Genomic DNA, 26,038 nt, shown 5'->3' on the forward strand with positions numbered 1-26,038 from the left:
AACCAAGATATCCCCCTAGTTCTAAAAGAAGACGCTTCTGCATATAAATGCATGAAAAACACATTAGCCCTGGTCACTCAACCATTGGGGGTGGGTTGGTTGGAGAGTTAGAGAACTCCTACCCCAGTAGCAGCAGATGATTAGAACTTCTGTTTGGGTCAGCAGACTCAGAAAACACACAATAAATCTTGGCGAGGTGTCCATTGCTGAAATTGGGAGCTGGAAGCCTGGACAGTTCTCTAAAGGTCTAGCAGGCTTTCCCAGCAGGCTTTGCACTGCCAGTAGACTAGAAAGTCTCATTACATCAGCAGCTGCCCTCTGGTTGGCCATGAAGCAGGAAGAAGCAGACCCAGCCCTGCTGAAGCTGCACCAGCTGCAGGATCATGGAATGTGCTTTGCAGGGTGACACGTTCATGGACGACAGCCTTTGTAGTTACAGCTCTCTATTGTTTCCAGGCCTGCTGGGTCCCAGTGGCTGGATACAAGAAGTAAGTGGATGCACACAACCAGAAAAGCAAGGTAGGAGAGCTCTCTGCTCCTACTACATTGATTAAGTTCAGGGTACAGAAGCCCCTGCTTTGAGCAACTTGGTTTGGAGGGATTTTCATGATTTCATACAATCATGCAAATCAGGTAGAATGCCTCCTACCCTGATTTTGATGACTGTGTCATCAAAGACCAGGAACCTTTACCAGATTTTGATGACTGTGTCATCAAAGACCAGGAACCTTTACCAGACATGTTGTTGTGGCCACCCTGACAAACCGATTAGACCCAGAGTTACCAATCCAACATTATGTGAAATCCAGGCCTGTGTCTGATTCCACTTTATTAAGAAATCAATTAATGCCTGAACTCAGATGAAATGACCAGCACATGACACCCAGGTCTCATGATTTGCCTTTGGGACAGATGGTAATCACTTTGTGAAGGTAGGGGCAATCCAGCATTGTTTCTTAATATTTGTGAAACATGTAATCAAGAGACACAATAGCCAGGCTCGTTTCTCTGTCTCACATATATCATAAGAACAGCTCTGCTGGATCAGGCCCAAGGCCCATCTAGTCCAGCATCCCGTTTCGCACAGTGGCCCACCAGATGCCACTGGGAGCCTACAGGCAAGAGTTGAGAGCATGCTCTCTCTCTCCTGTTTTTACTCCCCTGCAACTGGTATTCAGAGGCATCCTGCCTCTGAGGCTGGAGGTGGCCTATAGCTCTCCGACTAGTAGCTGTTGATAGACCTCTCCTCCGTGAAGTTATCCAAACCCCTCTTAAAGCCATCCAGGTTGTTGGCTGTCACCACATCTCGTGGCAAAGAATTCCACAAGCCGATTATGCGTTGTGTGAAAAAGTACTTCCGTTTGTTGGTCCTAGATTTCCTGGCAATCAATTTCATGGGATGACCCCTGGTTCTAGTGTTATGGGAGAGGGAGAAGAATTTCTCTCTATCCACTTTCTCCACACCATGCATGGTTTTATAGACCTCTATCATGTCTACCTGCAGTCGTCTTTTTTCTAAACTAAATAGCCCCAGGTGTTGTAGCCTAGCCTCATAAGAAAGGTGCTCTAGGCCCTTGATCATCTTGGTTGCCCTCTTCTGCACCTTTTCTAGTTCTACAATGTCCTTTTTTAGATGTGGTGACCAGAATTGTACGCAGTACTCCAGGTGTGGCTGCACCATAGTTTTGTATAAGGGCATTATAATATTAGCAGTTTTATTTTCAATCCCCTTCCTAATTATCCCTAGCATGGAATTGGCCTTTTTTTTTTTACAGCTGCCACACATTGAGTTGACACTTTCAACGAGCTGTCCACCACGACCCCAAGATCCTTCTCCTGGTCAGTCACCGACAGCTCGGATCCCATCAGCAAATATCCAAATATCCAAATGCTATCACTGTGGAATGCCTTCACAGATGCATGTTAGGAAGATTTACACGCACTAGCAATTTGGATATGTTGTTGTCCAGCTCATTCATGTTGGACCAGAACTCATAGTCCAGTGCGCTGGGCTGAGATCTGTATCTTTCTCAGCACCACTGAACTCCTTGCAACAGGAGTTCAATGGAGTGAAAATGTCCATTGTCCTAAAATTGTCTGGGACTTGTTCTCACGTAATGTCTCTGAGGGAAGCTAGGAGCTGAGCACACATTTCCTCTAACATAAAGTTTACAATAGTCATTGGTCCTTGCTTTGCTATCCAGTGAATTGCCTTGAAAAGACAGGGAATAATCCTGTTTTTTCTCTGAGGAGATATTTGCAGTGTAGAATTAGAAGCATGGATTATATCCTCTTGCTGTTTTTAGAATTACACCCTAGGTAGATGTACACAAAAGACAATGATTTAATTGCTCTTTCACACATATAGCCCTGCTTCTTCTTTCTTAACACCTTTGACTCTTAACATTCTTGAAGTCCAGGCACCAGAAAGTCTGGGGACAAGAGAAGATGCCCATTTGCAAGCTCAGAGATGCAGATTTGCTTTGGGAATGTCAATAGAACAATATTCTTCCCAACAACAGTTAATAGGAGATGGATCCCAGAGCCTCCTGTTTACCCTGGACTGACCTAATATCCTGAACTGCTCAATAATTAGAAGACAGGCTCTAGAGGGTAACAACAATTGACACCTTTTGTGATTCAGGGAGGAGGATGATATTTTGAATAGACTCTATGGAGATCAAATGATGGAACAACTATAAGAAGGGAGCTCACCGGACAGAGAGTCAGCAAGCTTTGCCAAACCAACAGATCTTTGTTCATGTGCACATCCCAAGTGCCTGCTGTCTAGCTGCGGAGCTAACATAGGCCTGGAACCTGCAGACAAGAGACTGCTCAGTAATTCTTGCCATGGGGCGAAGAATTAAGGGCTAACTCTGTCTGTGAAATCCAGCACCAGCTTTTTCCATCTGAAGCCTCATCGTTCCCAAGCCTCGTATCCAAGCTGTATAAATACTTGCTGCACCATGCCAGATCCTGGTAAAAATGCTGCTTCTACCGCCTTGCTTTTGACTTCCCTTCCCCCTTTTCCCCTCTCTCCTCCCTCTATTTACTCCTGATTCCCAACCATCCCATTCCTATACCTTCCTTACCTCCCCCTCCTTCTTTCCATCTATTTCTGAATTGTGTTAGGTTTTAGGAAGATTTAATACTGACTTTACATGCCTCCACACACATGTGATAGTTAGGAACACTGGGTTGATTTTATTACTAGCTATAATTGAAATATTACTAGTAGTTCTGATTGATTGTTCTGTTTTCTGCTCAGTTATGGTAATGCTGTTGCTCTTTTATACTCAATAAAGCCCACTGAATTATTTGAGAGTGTCTTGGTCGTCTTTGTACTTTTGTGCCCAGACTGTACATGGTCACTGTATAAAGAACTGGTCACTTTGTGACGCTGGTGAAACAAGCCTAATTTCATATGCTAGCTCCGGAGCATATCTAGTGTACAAATCAGGCATGGCTCACAACATAGTTTAGATTAAATATCAATTTAGGATGAAGATGGCAATGGATCTGATATGTCTACTAGATCTTAAATCAATCCCTGGTGTTGCCTGAAACAAACAATGGCATGCAAATGAATTCATTACTGCAGGATGAGGCCAATTCCATGCTAGGGATCGTTAGGAAGAGGATTGAAAATAAAACTGCTAATATTATAATGTCCTTATACCAAACTATGGTGCAACCACACCTGGAGTACTGCGTACAATCCTGGTCACCACATCTAAAGAAGGACATTGTAGAAGTGGAAAAGGTGCAGAAGAGGGCAACCAAGATGATCAGGGGCCTAGAGCACCTTTCTTATGAGGCAAGGCTTCAACACCTGGGGCTATTTAGTTTGGGGAAAAGATGACTGCGGGGAGACATGATAGAGGTCTATAAAACCATGCATGGTGTGGAGAAAGTGGATAGAGAGAAATTCTTCTCCCTCTCCCATAACACTAGAACCAGGGGTCATCCCATGAAATTGATTGCCAGGAAATCTAGGACCAACAAATGGAAGTACTTTTTCACAAAACGCATAATCGGCTTGTGGAATTCTCTGCCACGAGATGTGGTGACAGCCTGGATGGCTTTAAGAGGGGTTTGGATAACTTCATGGAGGAGAGGTCTATCAACAGCTACTAGTCGGAGAGCTATAGGCCACCTCCAGCCTCAGAGGCAGGATGCCTCTGAATACCAGTTGCAGGGGAGTAAAAACAGGAGAGAGAGAACATGCTCTCAACTCTTGCCTGTAGGCTCCCAGTGGCATCTGGTGGGCCACTGTGTGAAACAGGATGCTGGACTAGATGGGCCTTGGGCCTGATCCAGCAGGGCTGTTCTTATGTTCTTATCTTTAAGAAGTTCCAGTATACTGTATATTGGCTCTTGGTTGAGGCTGTTCATAACTATATTTAAGATATTTATAGCAAATTTAACTTTCCTAGAAATATGGGTGGAAGCTACCCAATGGGTGGAAGCTACCACCCAAATTTCAGAGGAATTGGGCAAAGGGCTGATTTTTGGTGAATTTTTGAAATTTAAGATTTTTCCTATAGAAAATAATGGAGGTTGTTGCAAAAGTATAGCTTAACGTTGGAGGTGAGTGGGGTGGCCCAGAGCAGAGTAGGGGGGTGGTAGTGCCCAGTGGGGGCAAGGAAACTGCCAGAATTATTTCAAAGGAATTGAGCAGAGAGCTGGTTTTTAAAAATTTAATGGAGTTTACATGTCTTCAAAGTTCTTCCCCATAGGGAATGATAGAGGTTTCAGCAGCCCCATAACTGCACTTAGTGGGCACTGGGGTGGCCGGGAGCGAGTGGTGGTGTAGTGCACATAGGGTGGCAACCACACCCATGGGGTGCTGGGTTCTGTTGTTTCTGAGGTGTTCTGAGTGTAGATTCTCTGGTAGCAGATGAGAGTGGATTCATGGTTTGTCTTTGAAAATCTCATCTGCTACCAGAGAATCTACACTCAGAACACCTCAGAAACAACAGAACCCAGCACCCCATGGGGGTGGTTGGCACCCTATGTGCACTACACCACCACTCGCTCACGGCCACCCCAGTGCCCCCCAGGTGGAGTTATGGGGCTGCTGAAACCTCCATTATTCCCTGGGGGGGGGTGCCCTTAAAGACGCGTAAACTTCAACAATTCCTAAGAAATCAGCCCTTTGCCCTATTCCTTTGAAATCTGGGTTGTGGCAGGCACCCCTTGGGGCACTGCCACCCAACCCACTGTTTTGCCCCTCAGGCCCCCTTTCTGCCCCAAACCTGTCCCAAAGACATGTAAACTTCAGAAATTCTTAAAAAATCATCCCCTTTTCCAATTCCTTTGGAATCTGGGTGGCAGCAGGCACCCATTGGGGCATTACCACCTGACCTACTCTTCTGCCCCTAAAGCCCCCTTTCTGCCCCAAATCCACCCCAAATAACATCAACATCACACATCAACAACAGCAGCAGAGCTTTGCAAAGAACCAGGCAGATTTCCAAAGGCCATGCACTTCCACATCCCACCCACCCCCGAATTGCAATTGATCTACACACAACAGTGTGAAACAACAACAATGAAATGCACACTGCCCCACACAGTGTGCACACAGCCCCACTGGCCAATGAGGGTAAATTTTACCCTTAAATTTGCTTAAAAGGAATAAGGAGGCAATTGCCAGCAGATCAGCCCATGCTTTCGCTGGCCAATCTGCAGGCTGGAAGGGCCGGAAATTCAGAGATGTCAAAACTCAAAATGGAGACTCAAGGAGAAAGACTTTTCGCGTTTGCAAAATTGAGTTCCAAAACAGCCAAAACAACAACACGTTTTGTATCCGAAACAAGGATGTTTTGTTTCGGCTACAAAATTTTCTGTTTTGAGCATTGTGTTTTGTTTCAGCTACAAAACAGCCAAAATGGCCTGTTTTGGGCACAAAACATTTTGTAGCCGAAACGAAACACACACCCCTAGAAATAAGCAGCAGTGAAAAATGAATATCTGAATCTATTTCACTTCTCCTCTCAATATGGCATCATGGGGGGAAATGCTATATTATTTTATGCTCCAGAACTCTTCCCACCCCCATTCCCACTACCCATTTGTCTTTCCCCCCAACTTCTCCATTACAGACTTAGAAACTTTTCTCAGCTACAGTATTAGCTACTAATGGAAGCTTTTAACACTCAGCCCTGGCAGGCTTCCTAGGAGACAATAATGAGACATGAAAGCTGTAAGATTTATTTTAAAGGAGACTTTAGAGTTGACTGCTAAAGACGCCTTTGCTTAGAATAATGCAAAAAAAATAGCAATGTAGTTTCTCCAGCTTTGTTTCAGTCATCTTGGACCTATTCCAGCAAAGATATCTGCTTGCATAAAACAGCACATACGCTAAGTAAAACTAATGATCTTCATAGCTTATGGTGCCATCTATCAGCTGGGTTGCCTGCCTAATATTTCCCATCATAAATGTCTCTGTTCAGTTGCTGTGCACTGTAATCTCCTACATGTTCGCTAAGAAGTTAGTGCCATTGATCTCAATGGAATTTACTTCCAAGGCAGCATTTGAGGGACTATAGTTTAGATATTTCTAGAACAAAGATTGCTCTAACTGGAGGATTTCATGTCAATGCCCTGTTCCAGCAAGGACAATCTCTGCACTGGAAGCAAGCTTGCTGGATTGGGTCCCAAGCTGCAGGAATCGTATTTTAAAAAAACCACATCCAGCATCCAAAGGTGCATCTGTGCAATCAGTGTTTGATTGAGCCTGTTCTCACTGCCCCCTTGCATGGTTAGCTTTGATAAATTGTTTGGAGGAGGAGGGCACTCATGTGACAGTGCCAATCCTCTTTATGGTGCATACATGGGGGGACTGGAGCTCAAACCACTGCGTCTGCATACAATCCACTCCCCCCCCCCAGTATTTGGTAATAACAAGCAAGGGGAAATAACGTTGTCTGACCTGAAGCATATTTAGTCAAAATATTCTGACACCTCCATATTTTTTGGATACTTCTGTTGATGTTTGAGAGGGTAATAAGCTGATCACAGATCTTGTTCTGTTAAAATTTGCAGAGATTTTACCAGTAATTCACAGAATACTCCAGTAATTATTAGGCATGAAGCCACTGATCAAAAGTAAGTCTTGCTTTATAAACCTTCCTCTCACACATAATTCATGGAATCTGCAAAAGTTAAAATTTACTTCTTGGTGAGCATCAGAAATAATTGCTGTTCGATTCAATTGACTTAATATTATGAAAATGTATTTCCCCCACTAGTTTAGCTTTGTATCAGGTTATAGTCCACAGAATACATAATATGTGTTCCAAACGGACATATCAATCTTGTGTTTTCCTTTGCAGTGAGTAATTTGACAGCTAGTCCTTTGAAACTGTGCAACAAAATGGATTATTCTTGTTTTCCTTGTATAATCATGAATGTAATCTTCCAAGCACAGCAGTGACTGAGTGTTCCATACTTTGTATCCTTAGCAACACAAGTCGAGTCCTCTGCATCAGAGTTCAGTATAAAGCAAATGGGTCACATCTTTCCTAAAGGGAAAAGGATTGGCGATTCAGCCCCACAGTATGCAAACACTGCAAGGAGGTGAAGGAGTTCAGCAACTCATTAAAACTGTGTGTCATTTCAGAGGCTAAGTAGTACATGTTTTATTCTCTTTGGGTCAAACAGAGACTCAGTGCAAAAATTATTTGGTGATCTCATGCTAACTGATGATGAATAATAGATGCGATAGGTTCAGTGTAACAGGTGATATTGGCATGTTTTATAACAATTTATACTTGAAATATATCCAGCATCAACTTTTTGAGGGTCATTCCTCTCTTACTAGGGCTGCTGCTCTCCATTTCTTCTCCCTACTGTCCTCCACGTTATTCTATCCAGTGTATGTTCTGCAGTCTTTCCATCCTTCTTTGTAGAATGAATGACTTGAAGTAGTGCTGTCCATAGTCACAACCTCCAAGTTCCTCTGAAAACCTGAAAGAAAGCTCATTACCATTACACTTTAAGGCAGGGGTTCCCAACTTGGGTTCCCCCAGGTGTTGCTAAACCACAACTCCCAGCATTCCCAGCCACTGGGAATGCTGGGAGTTGTGGTTCAGCAAAATCTGGAGGAACCTAGGTTGGGAAGGAACCACTGCTCTAAGGAAACTCTCTGGGGGGCTCTCACCTCCCATCCAGCTGTTTGTTTATTGTTAGCCAACATGAGGAAAATTACAGAAAATAAATTAAATTCTGCAATTTAATAACATTGAAATAAAAGGACCACTTTTCAACTGAACTACATTTGAGTAATTTTCCTTATCATGTCAGCTGCTATTATTATTATACCACTTTTCAATGAAAAGTCCTCAAAGCAGTTTACATAGAAAGATAAGTTGGTTTCCTGTCCCCAAGGGGCCCACAGTCTGAAAAGAAACACAAGGAGAATACTAGCAACCACCACTGGAGAGATGCTGTTCTGGGACTGAATGGGGACAACTGCTCTCTCCCTGATAAATATAAAAGCACCACCATTTTGAAAGGTGCCTCTTTGCCCAGTTAGCAGTGGAAATTTTGGGACCTCACACTGCTATCTTTTCTCTGCCAACACCTCCTACCAGCTGACAAATGGTCTGCAGGCCTCAGGAAACCAAGGTAGGTTTACTGGAAATCTTCCTTGATCTTTGTTGGCCTCTCCAAATCCTAAGGCTGTCATTGCCTGCTTCTTCTACAATGAAATTATGTGCCATGTCAATCAATCAATCAATCAATCAATCATGTTTATTTACGGGCATAGACCAAAATTTATAACATACATAATAATACACATGATATAATAATAATATATACATAATATAATCAGGAACATGGACTCATCCTAATCAGCAGTTTCCCGTTTGCATAATCTGGTTTACCATCTGTCGTCTAGCATTCTTAGCTGCCTCACAGAACTTAGCAACTTTAAATGTTACTTCCTCCTCCTGATCTGAGAGCAGATAGTTGACGTAAAATGCATCTGTATGTCCTGGGAAATCAGTCAGTAATTAGGAAATATAACAAGTTCGAAAGTCCTATAAAAAAGACAGCGGAGTAAAATATGAAAGATAGACTCCTGTTCTCCAGAGCCACAAGGGCATAGTCTCTGCTCTTTTGGTATCCCTCTGAATTTACCTTCTAGTTCAGCTGAAGGTAGCACATTAAATCTGGCCAGTGTGAACATCCTGTGATACTTAGTAATGGTGATCTTACCCAGGTAATTCGCAGGTTTGGTATTATACATTTGTAGACCTAGGAAAACTTCTTTAGAGATTAAAGATCGATCAGTCTGCATTTCCATGTCATAGATCCGCTTTAATATCAGTCTTGCGTGGAAAAAAACCCATTTCTAATAAACCATCCAGACTAAAGCCATATAAACTTATTTGGGGAGATATTGACTGCTTCCAACTAGAATTAAATTTATCAGTAAAAATTCGGTGAGCAAGGCCTGTAGACAAGAAAGACAATCTTAACCAGAAGCTGAGAATGGAAAACCACATCCGGGCTTCCATCTTAGGCATACCAGTTTCAACCCTCAATATTACATTGGGAACACATCTAGGGATCTATAAAATAGATCTCAAGAACTTTGTCTGAACTACCTCTAGAGGTGTGCAGTTAGCATATGGACCCAACTGCGACCCATAGTGCAACTGAGAGCAGGCTTTAGCTGTAAATAGCTTAAAGGTGCCATGTCCATTTAACAGGTATCAAGGAGGTATTTCCAGTGTCTTGGGTGCATTTAAGCTTGACTCTTAGACGGTCTGTGCTTCTGTTACTATAAATGTCACTATGTATACTAAGAAAGGCACTTTATTGTTGGTCCAGGGATGAAGGAAAGACAGGTTAGTTAAACACAATACGTCGCCAAATAATCACAACATGGGTAAAGCAGGGAAAGAAAGCTTGTGGTTGTTGGTGTTGCATATCTAAATATATAATTATCTAAGGCGTACCCGTAGCTAATCCTGTGCATGGCAGCTCTCGCGAGAATTCACGAGCGAGCTGCCGGGAGAGGGAGAAGAAAGCGATAGTGGCGGCAGGGAAGAAAAGGTGAATGGGCAGGTGAATGGGCAGGTGGGAGGGGAGAGAAAGTGGTGGTGGGGGGAGAGAAAGTGGTGGGGGGGGGGAGAAAGCGGCGGCCAGGGGGAGAGAAAGTGGTGGTTGGCCGGAAAAAATAGGTGAATGGCTGGCAGGAGGGTGGCCAGTGGGGGAGGAAGTGGTGGGCAGTGGCAGTGGCTGGCCATGTGGCCAGCCGAAGAGAGAAAGCAGCTGGTGGGCGGGGGGGGAGTAAGTGATGACCAGGGGGGAGGTCTAACAGAAGCGCACAGCACCTCCAACCTGTGGCCTCTACTGTGAGCTGGTGGGAGAGCGTACATCCCCTCTAACTGGCGTACTTGCAAGGAGGACAGTCAATCAAGCGTGGAAGATGGGAGCGAAACCCCCTTCTTTGGACCCACCTGCTGCTCAAATGACTGGTTTCGGCTGAGAACGCTGGGCGGGGGGGAGAGCCAAGAGAGAGGGGAGAGGAGGGGGGAGGACCAAGAATGAGAGAGGGGGTCCGAGAATGGGGGGAGAGCCAAGAAGGAGGGGAGAAGAAGGAAGAGGAGGGGGAGGGCAGAGAATAAGGGGTCGAGAACGAGGGGGGGCGAGCATGAGGGAGGGGGCCGAGAACGGGGGGGGAGGGGGGAGAAAAAAAGGAGAACTAGAGTTGCAGATGCTCCATACCCTGGCCAGCTAGTTTTATTTTATTTATTTTTTTGTCGCATTTATATACCGCCCTATATAAAATCTCTGGGAGGTTTACAATTTAAACAAACAGCAACTAAAACCTAAAAATCATATAAAACAGATTAAAATTAGCATAAATAAAACTTTAAAACATCATAAACTATATTATTTTCCCAGGATGTTGGTGTTTCCTTTAAAAAGTCATTATGTGACCAGTTTGTGATTAGACAGAAATGTTGTTCCAGCAAGAAATCTCATTTATAGTCAATTATCTCAAAGAATAAATTAACAGATGGGGAAGGAAAAGAGGTGACAGCAGCAGAACAGGTTCTCTGGTTGAGAAATAAACAATATTGCCTAAAGCCAGCAAGAGGAGAGAATTTTTGACATTTGTGATTTAATATTCATTCTGTGTGTTTTGGATAACAGCAGTGGCATAAACAAACAAACAAAATGGATGCTCTGAGCAGAGAGTAAAATTATTTTCTTTCCTGTTTCTAGATAAAGAAAGGATATTTTGGTCACAATAAATGGGAGACACAAAATAGATACAGAGCCCAGAAGTAACTTAAAAACTAACTTGGTTTATTTAATAATAATAATAATAATAATAATAATAATAATAATAATAATTATTATTATTATTATTATTAGCGTAAACCTTTGGGGATAATTTCCTATTTCATCAAATGCAGCTGGTCTTGCATTTTAAATATTTATTTAAATCATTAAAAGGGAATTTCTACTACTAAGGGTCATTAGGCACTATGGCTAATAGAACCCGCCAGGGCGCTTTCCAGATTAGGCCCTGCAACGGGTCACAGCATATCCCTGAAGTGTGCTTCCACACTTCCTGTGTTGTGACACCGCAGTCCCTACACTGACAGCAGGGTGCTGTTCATATTTCCAGTTCCTTGTTTCGAATTTAATTGCTTCGATATAGTGCTATAAAATCATATATCCAGCCTTTAAAAGTTGCTGGTTTTTTCAGGTTGTTAGTTTTCGTGAGACTGCTCCCCCTGCTGGCTGCTTTGCTATTTACGTTTTGAATGCGATTTGCCTAAACGGAAGCATTTTGCCGCTGTTGAGCGGCTAAGCTGGAAAGCGCCCAGGTTCAGATGCAGCATCCCACTGAATAGCCATTGCTGGGAAGCAACAGTGAAGGAACTGGTCTATGGGAGGAGAGCTGGTCTTGTGGTAGCAAGCATGACTTGTGCTTTTTGCTAAGCAGGGTCTGCCCTGGTTACATATGAATGGAAGGCTACATGTGTGACATTGTAAGATATTCCGCTTAGGGGATGGAGCCGCTCTGAGAAGAGCTTCTGCATGCCTGCACACAGAAGATTCCAAGCTCCTTCCCTGGCATCTCCAAGATAGGGCTGAGAGCGATTCCTGCCTGAAACCTTGGAGAAGCCACTGCCAGTCTGTGTAGACAATAGTGAGCTAGATTGACCAATGGTCTGACTCAGTATATGGCAGCTCCACCAAGACAGGCATCCAACAGTAATACAGACCTCAGACAATTGCAAGGGCAAAAGTGTAAGAATCTTGGCCAGTGTCAAGCAGGTATACCAGAGCAGACTATGGCAACATACAGGAGCGGCTTGTCCTAACAAGCTGGGGTAGCAGGACTTGCTGAACAAGACTCAGCTACCTCCGGTTCTCAGCAACTCTTTTGCTCCTCTCTCTTACATTGAACCCTGTCCTGGAGTCACAGCCCTCAGTGTTCTACCTGATGAATGGCTATCCTCCAAGCAGAGCAACTCTTCTTAAATCTGAGGCTGGGAGGAATGGGAGAGAGGGGAGCAACAGAGCTGTTGGAAACCAGAGGCAGCTGCATCTTTCCCCTCCCCACCACCAGCCCGTTAGGATGGACCGCTCCTGTAAAGGATATTGCCCCAGCAGCTTCTTAGAACAGATGGCCAGTATTTATGGCAGCTGCTCAGATGAAGTGAATTGGCCCTGCCACTTCCCTAGGTAGGGCTCCGTTTCTTAAAGGCACCCTGCCCAATTTCTTAAGCACTGGTGCTGGGGTGAGATGGGAGGAGGACAGTTCTGCTAGGACGGGCAGATCTTTAGAGAATTGAGTCCAAGAATGAAGGTAGGGTTGTGTTCTCAGGTCATGGTGGAGATGCTGGGTTCCCCAGGTTGTCCTGGTGTGTGTGGGGTTGGGGGGGCGGGTTCCAGCAGTATAGTGTCACCTGCTATTTGGGCCATAGGGTCTTCCTATCCATCCCATCCCCTGAACTGTCCTCTTTGTCTCCCAACTGCAGGGTGGTAGCCTTGGATCCAGGGTTATGACAGTGCCCTGCTGGTGGACTTTGTGTGAAAGAATCTCATTGGACAGGTATGGAGATGCTGGACTAGTTGAACCTCTGGCCTGATCCAGAAGGACTCTTCTTATTGTGCTTTGTGGTGTCCTAACAGAAACTGATCCACTTATATTATATTGCCTGCGCTCTACATGCACAGAACACCTACTCTTCTTACAACAGAAAGATTCAGAGAAACATCCATATTTGGCAAAAGCATGGTTTACATTTCATGATATAGTTCTAATCAAAGAAACATGAAGAGCTCAGATTCCATCGAATTGTAAATGTGTACAATAATCCAGATCTTAGGAATGAACTGCACTTTAACTGAAATCCATAGCAACATAACAAAAAAGGCATTCTCTATTTAAAAATACAGTTGTAAAATGGACATATACATTTGTAAAGTTTAGTCAAATGTTTTGAAAAGAATACATCTCTGTACTGCAGAGCTTTTCAGAAATCAATACTATTCCTACTTTGAAATCAATATGTATTATAGTAAGCCCTCAGAGTAGATATTTATATTTTGGAATGGCATTGCTTATTTTAATGCAGTCCAAAGAAAACCTCACCGATCTTTTCTTTTCAGAGCTAAGGATTGAGTTTCAGTACTAAAGTGAATCTCAGTGCTAAAGTATCTGTGTAATAAAAATATCTCTTTTCTTCTTGGACAAAGAAACAATTTGAACTTGAGGTTTGGACACAGCATTTGTGAAGGAATACAGATGCACACTTCTGAAAGGGATACAGATGCACACTTCTGAAAGTCCTATACTACAGAATTTTTAATTGTCATTCCACACCATTTGAACTGAAAGAACTAATTTGATAACTCACAAGGCCATCTTTTTCTTCCTGACGAATAAGCGACTGGAGAGTGGCTGAAATCCAGACTAACATTACATCAGTGCAACAGCATTTTTCATTGTGTGAGGGAGGAAACAATTTTTGTCAATCCTCCCTCACCTCTGCAGCCTTCTGTGCTTCCTGAAAACATGTCCCCCAGGGATTGGGGGACATCTAGCAACATATTTTGGGGAAGTACGGTTGGCTGCAGTGGGAAGAGGGTTCCATGAAAATTGTGGGGTCTCACACACAACACTTGTGCAGTGTTAGTCTGGATGTCAACCAGTGTTCTTTTGGACTCTACTGGAAATATTGTTAGTAGTAGAACCTCAGAAGATGTAATACAATTTTATTTATTTTATTGTTACATTTGTATACCGCCTTTCATTAAAGCAATCCCAAGTGGTTCATTCAAAAATTAAAACAAGACTATAAAAATTACACAATTAAAATATTAAGCTAAAATATAAAAACATAGATCTGACTAAAAAGATTTAAAATACAAGCATAAAATAACCATACAGAATACAAAGCAGCAGCAGTAGAGACAATCATATGAAAGCTTGGGTAAAAAGCCAAGATTTCACATGCTTTCTAAAAACTGTAATGGAGACCGAGGAGCGAATAGCCACCAGGAGAGCATTCCAGAGTCTGGAAGCAGCAACAGAGAAGGCCCTGTCCTGTGTGCATAAAAGTCAAGCCTCCCTCATTGTCAGCACCCAGAATAGAGCCCTCTCAGATGACCTCATCAAGCAGACAGCAGACGGTCCCTCAGGTATCCTGGACCCAAACTGTTAAGGGCTTGAAGCACCTTGAATTGGACCCAGAAACAAACTGGTAGCCAGTGCAGCTCTTTCAAAATGGTTGTGATGTAATCCCAGCAGGCAGCTCTAGATAAAATCCTAGCTGCCGCATTTTGTACTAGCTACAGTTTCCGAATATTCTTCAAGGGCAGCCCCATGTAGAACGTGTTACAGTAATCCAGCTGTGATGTGACTAAGGCATGGGTAACTGTGGCCAGATTTGCCTTCTCAAGAAAGGGACACCACTGGTGCACTAGCCGAAGGAACCCTGGCCACCGCCTCCACCTGAGCTTCCAAAAGCAGAGCCGGGTCCAGTAGTACCCCCAAGCTGCGTACTTGCTCCTTCAAGGGAAGTGCAACCCCATCCAGAACTGGTAGAATCTCCTCATCCCAATTGGCTCTCTGACTGACCAACATTACCTCCGTCTTGTCCAGATTTGGTCTCAGTTTATTAGCCCGCATCCAACCCATCATGGCCTCCAGCCCCCGATTCTGGACATCCACTGCCTCCCTAGGACAAAATGACAAGGAGAGATAGAGCTGAGTGTCATCTGCATATTGCTGACGACTAAGTCCAAGTCCCTGGATGTCATGGCCCAGACCTCTGACTCAGAAGAGTCAGAGGAGGAACGGGAGGACTCGGTTGGGAGTTCAGGCTCAGAGGCACAGCAACAGGATTTGGCAGGGAGAACAGACTCTGGAGCTGAGGAATCGGAACAGCTGCCGAACATGAGGGCTGAGGAGGTTGATCGGGAGGAGGCGGGGATATCGCCTGTCTTGAGAAGACGTCTCAAGAGGAAGGCTCAGTGGGAGACACGCAGGCGCAGGATATCACAGGAGAGGAAGTAGAAGTGCTGACTCAGAAAAGCCTGATTGGCTGCTGGTTATCTTGAGCCCTATATTAAGCAGTCTGTTAGTTGCACAGATTGCTGTCAGCAACTTTTGCTTACCGCAGACCGTGTTCCTATTTAGAATCCCTCAGACTTTCGAGTTCCAGTTGCCCTTGTTCTGTTCTTTCCTGCTCTGTTGTCCTTTGTTCCATTAATTCCTTGCTCCGTTGTCCCTTGTTCTATTCATTCCTTACTTTGTTGTTTTCTTTTCAGTTATTACTCAGTTATCATAGAGGGGGGTACCTAGTTTAGTTCAGGGGACTTTATTCGTTTACTACTATTTTTCTTTCTTCGCTGCTACTTTCTGTTTAACTCACAGCGGGAGAGCTGAAGGGGTTGTAAATCCTGTTGTGTTAGCCGAGCTAACAGATTTACGACACCGGATGACCTCTTCCAGCGGTTTCATGTAGATGTTAGACAGCATGGGGGACAAAACCAAACCCTGCGGGACCCCACAGGCCAATGGCTACAGAGCCGAGCAATAGTCCCCCTGCACCACCTTCTGGACCCTCCCCGCAAGAAAGTACTGGGACCACACTAAAGCAGTACCTCTGATTCCTATTCTTGGGAGGCAGTCCAGAAGGTTACCATGGTCGATAGTATTGAATGCTGCTGAGAGGTCCAGCAGAACCAACAGACTCCACCTGTCTAGATCCCGGCATAGGTCATCCACTAGAGTGACCAAGGCAGTTTCAGTCCCATGAAACTGTGGGGCGGAAGCCAGATTGAAAACGGTCTAGATAATCTGTATCATCCAAGACCCTCTGCAGCTGGGATGCCACCACATGCTCTATCACCTTGCCCAAAAAGGGAAGGTTAGAGGCAGGTCTATAGTTGTCTGGGATGGAGGGATCAAGGGAGGGCTTTTTTAACAATGGTCTTACTATTGCCTCCTTGAGGCATGATGGCATCCTGCCTTCCCTTAATGAAGCATTAATAATCACCTCCAACCATCTGCCTGTACCCTCCCTGGCAGCTTTTATTAGCCATGAAGGGCAAGGGTCAACAGCGCAAGATGTTGCCCGCACACTGCCCAGGATCTTGTCCGCATCCTCAGGCTGCACCAACTGAAAAGAATCCAACACAATAAGACCAGATGATATCAGAGGCATGTCTGCTGGAACTGCCAAAACTCTGGAATCCAAATCAGCACAGATGCAGGCAACTTTATCTGCAATTTGACATGCAAACTGATCACAATGGCTGTAGATGATTCCTCTCCCATTATCTGGGGGGATGTGTGGAGCAATGTCTTTGCTACACGAAACAGCTCCGCTCATCTGCACTGAGCAGATAAAAAGTGTTTCTTTGCCACCCCCACTGCCACAGAGTAGTCCCTAAAATGGGCTCTAGCCTGTGTTCAGTCGGATTTGTCATGACCCTTCCTCCAGCATCATTCCAGCCATTGCCAATGTTGTTTAACCGCCCTAAGCTCCAAGGAAAACCAAGGAGCCGATTGGGCTCCACCAAGCCAGAGAGGGCATTTAAGAACAACTGTGTCAACAGCCAGGGCTGTCTCTCCATCCCCGAGTCATCAGCTCTGGACTCTGGAAACTCCCCGAGGGCTATCTGGAAACAGCAGATCCATAATCCTCCAGGGGCAGACCATTCTAATCACTCCACCACACTTGCAGAGGGCAGATGGAGCAGTCAAACTAAGCCCCACCAGATGATGATCTGCCCATGACAAGGCTGTTATCTCAAACTCCTCCAACTCCAGATCATTTATTCCCAGGTCAGCAAAAACCAGATCCTGAGTATGTCCTGCCACATGGGTAGGGCCAGATACCAGCTGAGATAGGCCCATGGTTGCCATGGAGGCCATGAAATCCTGAGCCACTCCTCCTAGGGGGCGGGAGCTCAGCATAGCTGTCTTTTAATCCGAAACTAATTTGTCGCTGCTTCTTAAGACAACTGTTCCCTCCTTCAGCGAAAATTTTGTGTACAAAACAGACTTGTATTCCTCACATGTTTTATGGCTGAGCCCTGCCTCTGAAAAAACAAATGCCAGGACTGAGCCCTGGTAAAAATTAAGCCCCAGTTGTAACAAAAGTGTGACAGTGTATTGGGTAATATGGGGTAATGTTTGATTGTGGTATTTTAAAATGGTTTTGAAATTATCGATGGTTCCCAGAACCTTGAGAAGACAGGAAGTCAACTGCAGGTGTCTCCTTACAGGAAAAATACAGATGAGGGGAACTGAGGAAGATGGCAACTAGAGTGCAATGGAGAGGGGGAATTTAATACTAACCGCCACCCCCCACCCTGGCATGCTGCTTTCCCCCCAAACCCCCCCCCACCTCTCTTTGTCTCCAAGGTGCCAATTTGCAGCAAATACTTTGTGAGCAAACAGCAGCTTATGAGGGATGCTTTTCAGCAGGAACGCCACACAGCAGGAACACTTGTTTTTAAAGCCCCCTCCATGCACTGTCATCCCAATCCACATCATCCTTCCCGAGACCACTTTTCCCCAACAGACATCTCCAGTTTACTCCCTGTGTTATGCCCATCTCTTAATGGGGGACTTGATGCAACATGCAATTGGGCTCAAAGCCCTTTCAAGCTTTGAAAGTGCACTAAGGGAGCAGAGAGGAGGGAAGGTAGCCAGCAGCCTCCTCTTCTCTCCTCATGCTTCTTGCAAGCTTTGCAAGGAGTGTGAGAGGAGGCATTCCTTGCAATGCTTGTACAGTTCAGCTCAGTCCCCAAGAACTACTCCAGTGGTGACAGAGGAGTATTTTGCCTACCTGTTGGCGTCCAATCTGTTGCCTGAGGCAACTGCCTCATCTAGCCTCATGAAAGGGCAAAGGCGAAAGCTGGTCATGTGGTAGCAAGCATGAATTGTCCCCTTAACTAAGCAGGGTCCACCCTGGTTGCCTATGAATGGGAGACTACATATGTGAGCACTGTAAGAGATTCCCCTTAGGGGATGGAGCCGCTGTGGGAAGATCATCTAGGTTCTAAGTTCCCTCTCTGCCATCTCCAAGATAGGGCTGAGAGAGATTCTTGCCTGCAACCTTGGAGAAGCCACTGCCAGTCTGTGTAGATAATACTGAGCTAGATGGACCAAGGGTCTGACTCAGTATATGGCAGCTTCCTATGTTCCTATGAAACCTTTATGCAATAGATTTGTAACCAGTCTTCCAGAGATCCTTTCTATTGTGGCTTCAGTTGCACTCGCAGGATTAAAATAAATACATAGCATGTGACATGGACTGTAGAAAAACGCAGAAAAAGCTTTTAAAGTCTGCAGTTCTAGGGATGCTTTGAGACTTCCTTCTTAGTAGATATGGATAGGATTGGGTTGCATACCGTTAGCATCTTTTAATACAATTTGCTATGCAACAATCACTGGACTTGCTTGCTTCACTGTCATTTAGGCTCTGATAGTAAGCACACAGGAAAGTCATTCACACAACCTGTGAGCAGGGTGAGGGGGAAGGCAGGATCACACCTATCAGCGCCACTCCTGGGTAGGGCTGCTCCTGTGAACCTCCTCATGGAGTCTTAAGTAGGTTTATTCAAAAGTAAGTCCAGCCTAATTCAATGGGACTTGCTTCCCATTGAATTTAGTATGCTTAGGAGTGCAGTTATATCTGGGTCCAGGTTCCACTGAACACAGGACTGTCTCCCAAGTACACATGGTTAATATCAGGCTTCTCCTTAAAAGACAGTTCCACAGGGAAAAAAGCAAAATTTACTTTCAATAAATGTGCTTAGGATAATAAACATGATAGTGAAATGTAATCTTTTGGAGGATACTTTCCAGGAGACCAATGATTAATGACTTCAGAATGTTCTTGAACTGGGAGCGATAGAATGGTATATTTTGCAAACCAAAATCCCTTTGGGGGCTTTCCTTTCCTTTCTCATTTCAACAGAGCTGAACTCCAGATCATTTCATTTGACATACTTGTTGCCAAAGATGATTCATGAGTAGTAGATCTAGCTAAAGGTTATTTCCTAGAGTTTATGATGCTCAGAGCATCGAATGGAGAGAAGTTTTATATGGGAACTCCTAATATTATTATACAAATCTAGACTGTGATTCTGCCTGCAGTTATGCACTGGAGCAGATCAATTGCATTTGGAGTTGACATATATGTTACTATGCACTAGATCATAGATAAAGATCATGCCACTTGTTAATTTTGTACAGCACCTAGCATTCCATTGGCAAAATAAAAATAAGTGTCCAGAGCAGCCAGCTGGGGATGCATCCAAGCTGTGTCTCCTTTGACTCAACCAAAGTCTTGCCAAGTACCAGAGCATGAGTGGGTGGGGGGAGTAATTTTCGCTGCTCTCCCCTGCCTCCATAAGTGTTCTTTGCCTTCCAAAAAATATGCCCCTGATAGTTGCGCAGTCCTCAATTTGTGGTATGGATAGTTCTGAGAGAAAAAAGTTAAAAATGCACTGGGCATGCCTAAATTAGCACTTTGGAACCTAACCAATAGATCTACTCCATCCCACTTGTTGACCTGTGTTTTTGTTAATACACCAGTGCACCCAACTTCTCTTGATACAGGGGAGACATGTTATTGATTTAGAATGGAAGGACTTATAGGTACATTCTCCCAAGTTTTCTAGATCTTTAGCCATTTCATCACAGATGTCTTGCTAAGTTAAGTGAGGTCTCCATCCATAAAGGGCTTTAAAGATCCGAAGCGACATTTCAGATTGGGCCAGGAAACACACACAAACCAATGGAGATCTTTTAACACTGGTTTGTTAATACAGCTAGTTCCATAATCAGTGGTTTAATCTAGCCATTGTAGTTTGTACCAAATGAAGTTCTGAGGAGAGAATCATCAGGGAAGTCTAACACAGTCACTTTGAACTTCAGAAGAGGAAACTTATCTAAAATGAGGAGTTTGCTGAAAAGAAAACTGAAAGGGAAAATCAAGAGTCACTTCGCTCCAGAATGCATGGAATTTATTTAAAACCACAATAATAGAAGCCCAGTTAGACTGTATACCAAAAAGGAGGAAAGGTACCACCAAGCCCAGAAGGATACCAGCATGGTTAACTAGCTTAATGTCAGGCAAATTGATGGAAAGCATTCTCAAGGATAAAATAGAAGAAAGGGCCCTGCTGAAGGACAATCAGCATGGCTTCTGCAAAGGTAAGTCTTGCCTCACTAATCTTTGGGAGTTCTTTGAGAGTGTCAGAAGGTGTGTGGTTAAAGGTGATCCAGTTGACATAGTATACCTGGACTTTCAAAAAGCTTTTGACAAAGTTCCCCACCAAAGGCTTTTGAGTAAACTTAGCAGTCATGGGATAAGGGACAGGTTCGTGTGTGGATTGGTAACTGGTTGAAGGACAGGAAACAGAGTAGGAATAAATGAACAGTTCATTAAATGGAAGGAAGTAAAAAATTGGGTCCCCCAGGGATCTGTACTGGGACCATTAAAAAAAAAAATTCATAAATGATCTATCTAGAAGTTGGGGTAAGCAGCAAAGTGGCCAAATTTGCAGATGACACCAAACTATTTAGACTAGTGAAATCCAAAACAGATTGCGAGGAGCTATTTAAGGATCTCTCCAAACTGGGGGAGTGGGCAACAAAATGGCAGATATGATTCAATGCTAGCAAGTGTAAGGGGCAAAAAAAAACCCAACTTCACATATACACTGATAGGGTCTGAGCAGTCAGTAACTGACCAGGAGGGAGATCTTGGGGTTATGATAGACAGCTCATTGAAAGTGTCCTCACAATGTGCAGCAGCTGTGAAAAATGGCAATTCCATGCTTGGAAACATTAGGAAGAGGTGTGAAAATAAAACTTCTAATATATAGTACAAGTCTATGGTGCAGACACATTTAGAGTACTGTATACAGTTCTGGTCACCATACCTCCAAAAGGAAATTATAGAAGTGGAGAAGGTGCAGAAGATGCAACCATGATGATCAGGGGCTAGAGCACCTTCCTTACAAAGTAAGTCAACGACACCTGGAGCTTTTTAGTTTAGAAAAAAGATGACTGAGGGGAGAGATGATAGAGGTCTATAAAAATATGTATGGTGTGAAAAAAGTGGAGAGAGAGAAATTTTCCTCCATCTCGCATATCACTAGAACCAGGAGTCATCCCATGAAACTGATTGCCAAGAAATTTAGAACCAACAGAAATACTTTTTCACACAGTGTTTAATTAATCGATGGAGTTCTCTGACACAAGATGGGGTGAGAGCAAGCAGCCTGGATGGCTTTAAGAAGGACTTAGATAAATTCATGGAGGACAAGTCTATCAATGGCTACTAGTCTGAGCACTATAGGATACCTCCAGCCTAAAAGGGGATGGCTCTAAATACTAGTTGCAGGGGAGCAACAGCAGGAGAGAGGGCATGTCCTCAGCTCTTGCCTGTGGACTTTCCAGAAGCATCTAGTGGGCATCTAGTGTGAAACAGGATGCTGGATGAGATAGGCCTTGGGCTTGATCCAGCAGGGCTGTTCCTATGTTCTTAAGCTTCAGAGTGGTTGTTAAAGGTAGCCCATTGTACAACATATTGCAGTTATCCTAATCTGGATATTATGAGGGTATGGATAACTGTTGTTTAGCTAGGCTAGTCTTTGTTATTCAAATGGTATACACAATGGAAGATCAAATAATTCTCATAGGAACATAGGAAGCTGCCATATACTGAGTCAGACCATTGGTCTATCTAGCTCAGTATTGTCTTCACAGACTGGCAGCGACTTCTCCAAGGTTGCAGGCAGGAATCTCTCTCAGCCCTATCTTGGAGAAGCCAGGGCGGGAACTTGAAACCTTCTGCTCTTCCCAGAGCGGCTTCATTCCCTGAGGGGAATATCTTACAGTGCTCACACATCAAGTCTCCCATTCAGATGCAACCAGGGCAGAGCCTGCTTAGCTATGGGGACAAGTCATGCTTGCTACCACAAGACCAGCTCTCCTCTCCTCACTGGACAAGGCACCAGCATCAATACACTATAAGGGCTGTCAGGATAAAATTGTGAAGGTACCCTGAGGTTGATCCGAAGATGTATGGACTTGCATTGTGCAATTTGATTAATCTAGAAATTCTCCTTGAGCGATATAGCTGGCTGAAATCCTAAGCTGTCTTTTTTCAAAACAAATAAAAGTCCAACACTGTGCTCAGAGCTTGGAGGCACACACAGCAGCTTTATAGGCATTTGGGCTGCCCCTTTCACTAGATGACAGGAGATGTTGCCTGTATACATTGCATTCATAGGAACAGAACAATAACTGCAGGCCCAAGAGCTGTCTATTCTAGCACCTGTTTCCCACAGTGGCCCACCAGATGCATCTAGGAAGCCCCCAAGCAGGAGAAGAAGACACGTCCCTCTCAATAATGCAGGTAGGAAGAAGAATCTGGCTTACTATGATGGCTTGAGCTAATAGGAGAGCAATGCTTTTAACTGACTATATTTTTATTTCTTGATATAGCTCCTGCCAGCTTTAAAAACCTTTGGCCTCTGCGTGCCTCTGGCATGGAGCAAGGTAGGAAATCCAGTCAACCTGGCTGTGAAAATAAAACTATCAATCTACTGCACAGAGGCTAGCAATTACTCAAATATTACTTTTTGAACCAGTGATACATATCAGATCTTCTCTCAGTCAGGATAAATGGTGAGGTGTTAACATTAAATTATTGGCAGCTGCTGAGACTTTGATTGCATTTTGCACATAAGTAATGCAACTAGCAGTTAATCATTCATTCTATCAACAGAGCAAAAAGTTGCCAACAGTTTTGATGAGGCCCATTCCTGTACTTAAGGCTTTTGAGGCTCAGCCCAGTGCACCTAGGGCTGAATGCAAGGTGATGTGAAAAGATAAACAAATCACTACATTTGCTTCAATTTACTGGCAATCCCCCTAACAATCTGGCCTTTTGTATGTCATACTTGCACAGTGGGAAAAGAACTATGTGAGATTCTAGTTCATTACAAGGGACTCATGTATGGGATGCAATAACTTCCTACAATACATTGCTGTACTAAATCTCTGTCTCTCAGGATCTGATGCGAGATGTCAATGTCATGGAGTCATTAGGAAACAGTGACCATAGTGTGGTTGGCTTCAACATATATGTCAGCAGCAAATTGCCAAGGAAGTCTAGCATGGACACTTGGGATTTCAGAAGAGGAAACTTCTCTAAAATGAGGAGTTGGGTGAAAAGAAAGCTGAAGGGGGAAATCCAGAATACAAGGAGTTTATTTAAAACTAAACTAAAAAGCCACAGATGTTGTAGCTTTGTGTTATAAGGAAGGTGCTCCAGGCTCCTGATCATCTTGCTTGCCCTCTTTTGCACCTTTTGCTGTTCTGGAATGTCCCTTTTGAGATACAGTAACCAGAACTGTGCACCACAATAATACAAGCCCAGTTAGAATGTATACCAAGAAGGAAAGGAGGAAAGGAGGATGCCAACGTGGCTAACGAGTAAAGTCAAGGAAGCTATTAATGGAAAAAAGATTTTCTTCAGAAAATGGAAATCCTGCCCACATGAAGAGAATAGAAAAGAACACAAACTCTGGCAAATAAAATGAAAGAGGACAATAAGGGATAGGGAAAGAGAGTTAGAGGAACATTAGCTAAAAGCATTAAGGGGAATAATAAACACTTCTTTAAATGCATCAGAAGCAGGAAACCTGCTAGATAATAATACAGTGAAGGGGATTATTAAGGAGGATATGGAGGCTACAGGATATGGAGACTAAAAATTAAAAATTAACAAATCACCAGGGCCAGATTCTTAAAGTAAGTTCTTAAATAACTCAAATGTGAAATTGCCAATCTCCTAGCAAAAATATGTAATTTGTCCCTACAATCAGGCTCTGTACCAGAGGACTGGAAAGTAGCCAATGTAACACCTATTTTTTAAAAAGGGATCCAGGAAATTAAAGTCAGGTTAGCATAATGTCTGTTCCAGGAAAACTGATAGAAAGCTTACTTAAGGATAAAATTGTTAAACATATAGGAGAACAGGGATTGCTGAAGGAGAACCAGCATGGCTACTGCAAAGGTCAATCTTGCCTCACCAAACTTTTGAAATTCTTTTAGAGTGTCATCAGGCATGTGGATAAAGGTGATACTTGGACTTCCAAAAAGCCTCTGACAAAGTTCCTCATCAAAGGCTCTTGAACAAACTTAGCAGTCATAGAATAAGGAGACAGGTTCATGTGTGGATTGGTAACTGCTTAAAGCACAGGAAACAGTGGGTAGGAATAAATGGACAGTTTTCACAATGGAGGGAAGTAAGAAGCAGGTTCCCCCAGGGATCTATATTGGGATGAGTACTTTTTAATTTATTCATAAATGATCTAGAATTTGGGGTAAGCAATGAAGTGGCCAAATTTGCAGATGACACTAAATTATTTAATGGTAGTGAAATACAAAACAGATTGTGAAGAACTCCAAAAGGATCTCTCCAAACTGGGGGAATGGGCAACAAAATGGCAGAGGCAGCTCAGTGTAAGTAAATGTAAGGTGATGCACATTGTGGCAGAAAACAACTCAAATTCACATATATACTGATGGCATCTGAACTGTTGGTCATTGGCCAGGAGAGAGATCTTGGGGTCGTGGAGGACAGCTCATTGAAAGTATCAATGTGTGGCAGCTGTAAAAAAGACAAATTCTATGCTCTGAATCATTAGGAAGGGGGTTGAAAATAAAACTGCTAATATCATAATGCCCTGATGACGTATCTATAAGCATGGTCACATTTGGAGTACTGTGTAAGTTCTGGTCACCATATATCAAAAGGGACATTGTAGAACTGGAAATGGTGCAGAAAAGGCCAAGCAAGATGATCAGGGGCTTAAGGCACCTTCCTTATGAGGTAAGGCTACAACATCTGGGGCTTTTGTTTGTTTGTTTGTTTATCATAATTTTATGCCACCTGATATATACATCTCTATGTGCTGTACAAAACTTAAAAACCAGCACAGATTAAAATATACGAAACAAATAAAACAGTAGCATAAAACCGAAATAAAATGGAGCATAAAACAATTATTAAAACATATTCTTAAAATTAATTCTAATTAAAAGCCTGTGAGAACAGGTGAGTCTTGAGGGTCTTCTTGAAAACAAACAGAGAAGGAGATGCTCTTATTTCAGCAGGGAGCATATTCCAAAGCCCTAAGGCAGCCACAGAGAAAGCCCGGTCCCGGATTGCCACCAAACGAGCTGGTGGAATCCGTAACCAGACCTCTCCAGAAGATCATAACAGGTGGTAGGGTTCATGACGAAGGAGGCACTCTCTTAAATACTCTAGACCCAAGCCATAAAGGGCTTTATTGGTAATAGCCAGCACTTTGTATTTCACCCAAAAACACATTGGCAACCAGGGCAGTTCCCTCAAAACTGGTGTTATGTGGTCCCTTCGAGTTGACCCAGAGACCAATCTGGCTGTCACCATCTGTACCAATTGTAGTTTCCCGACTATGTACAAAG

The 26,038-nt window shown here is 43.7% G+C and overlaps 1 long non-coding RNA gene across 1 annotated transcript; it reads left to right on the top strand.

Moving 5' to 3' along the window:
- The first annotated feature begins 7,018 nt into the window (after positions 1-7,018).
- Positions 7,019-13,770, top strand: LOC128344112 (uncharacterized). Its single transcript, XR_008315677.1, has 3 exons — positions 7,019-7,113; positions 7,470-7,584; positions 13,023-13,770. It is a non-coding gene; the product is annotated as an uncharacterized LOC128344112 (long non-coding RNA).
- The last annotated feature ends 12,268 nt before the right edge of the window (positions 13,771-26,038 follow it).

The sequence above is a fragment of the Hemicordylus capensis genome, chromosome 2 (genome assembly GCF_027244095.1).
Source record: "Hemicordylus capensis ecotype Gifberg chromosome 2, rHemCap1.1.pri, whole genome shotgun sequence".
Classification (NCBI taxonomy): domain Eukaryota; kingdom Metazoa; phylum Chordata; class Lepidosauria; order Squamata; family Cordylidae; genus Hemicordylus; species Hemicordylus capensis.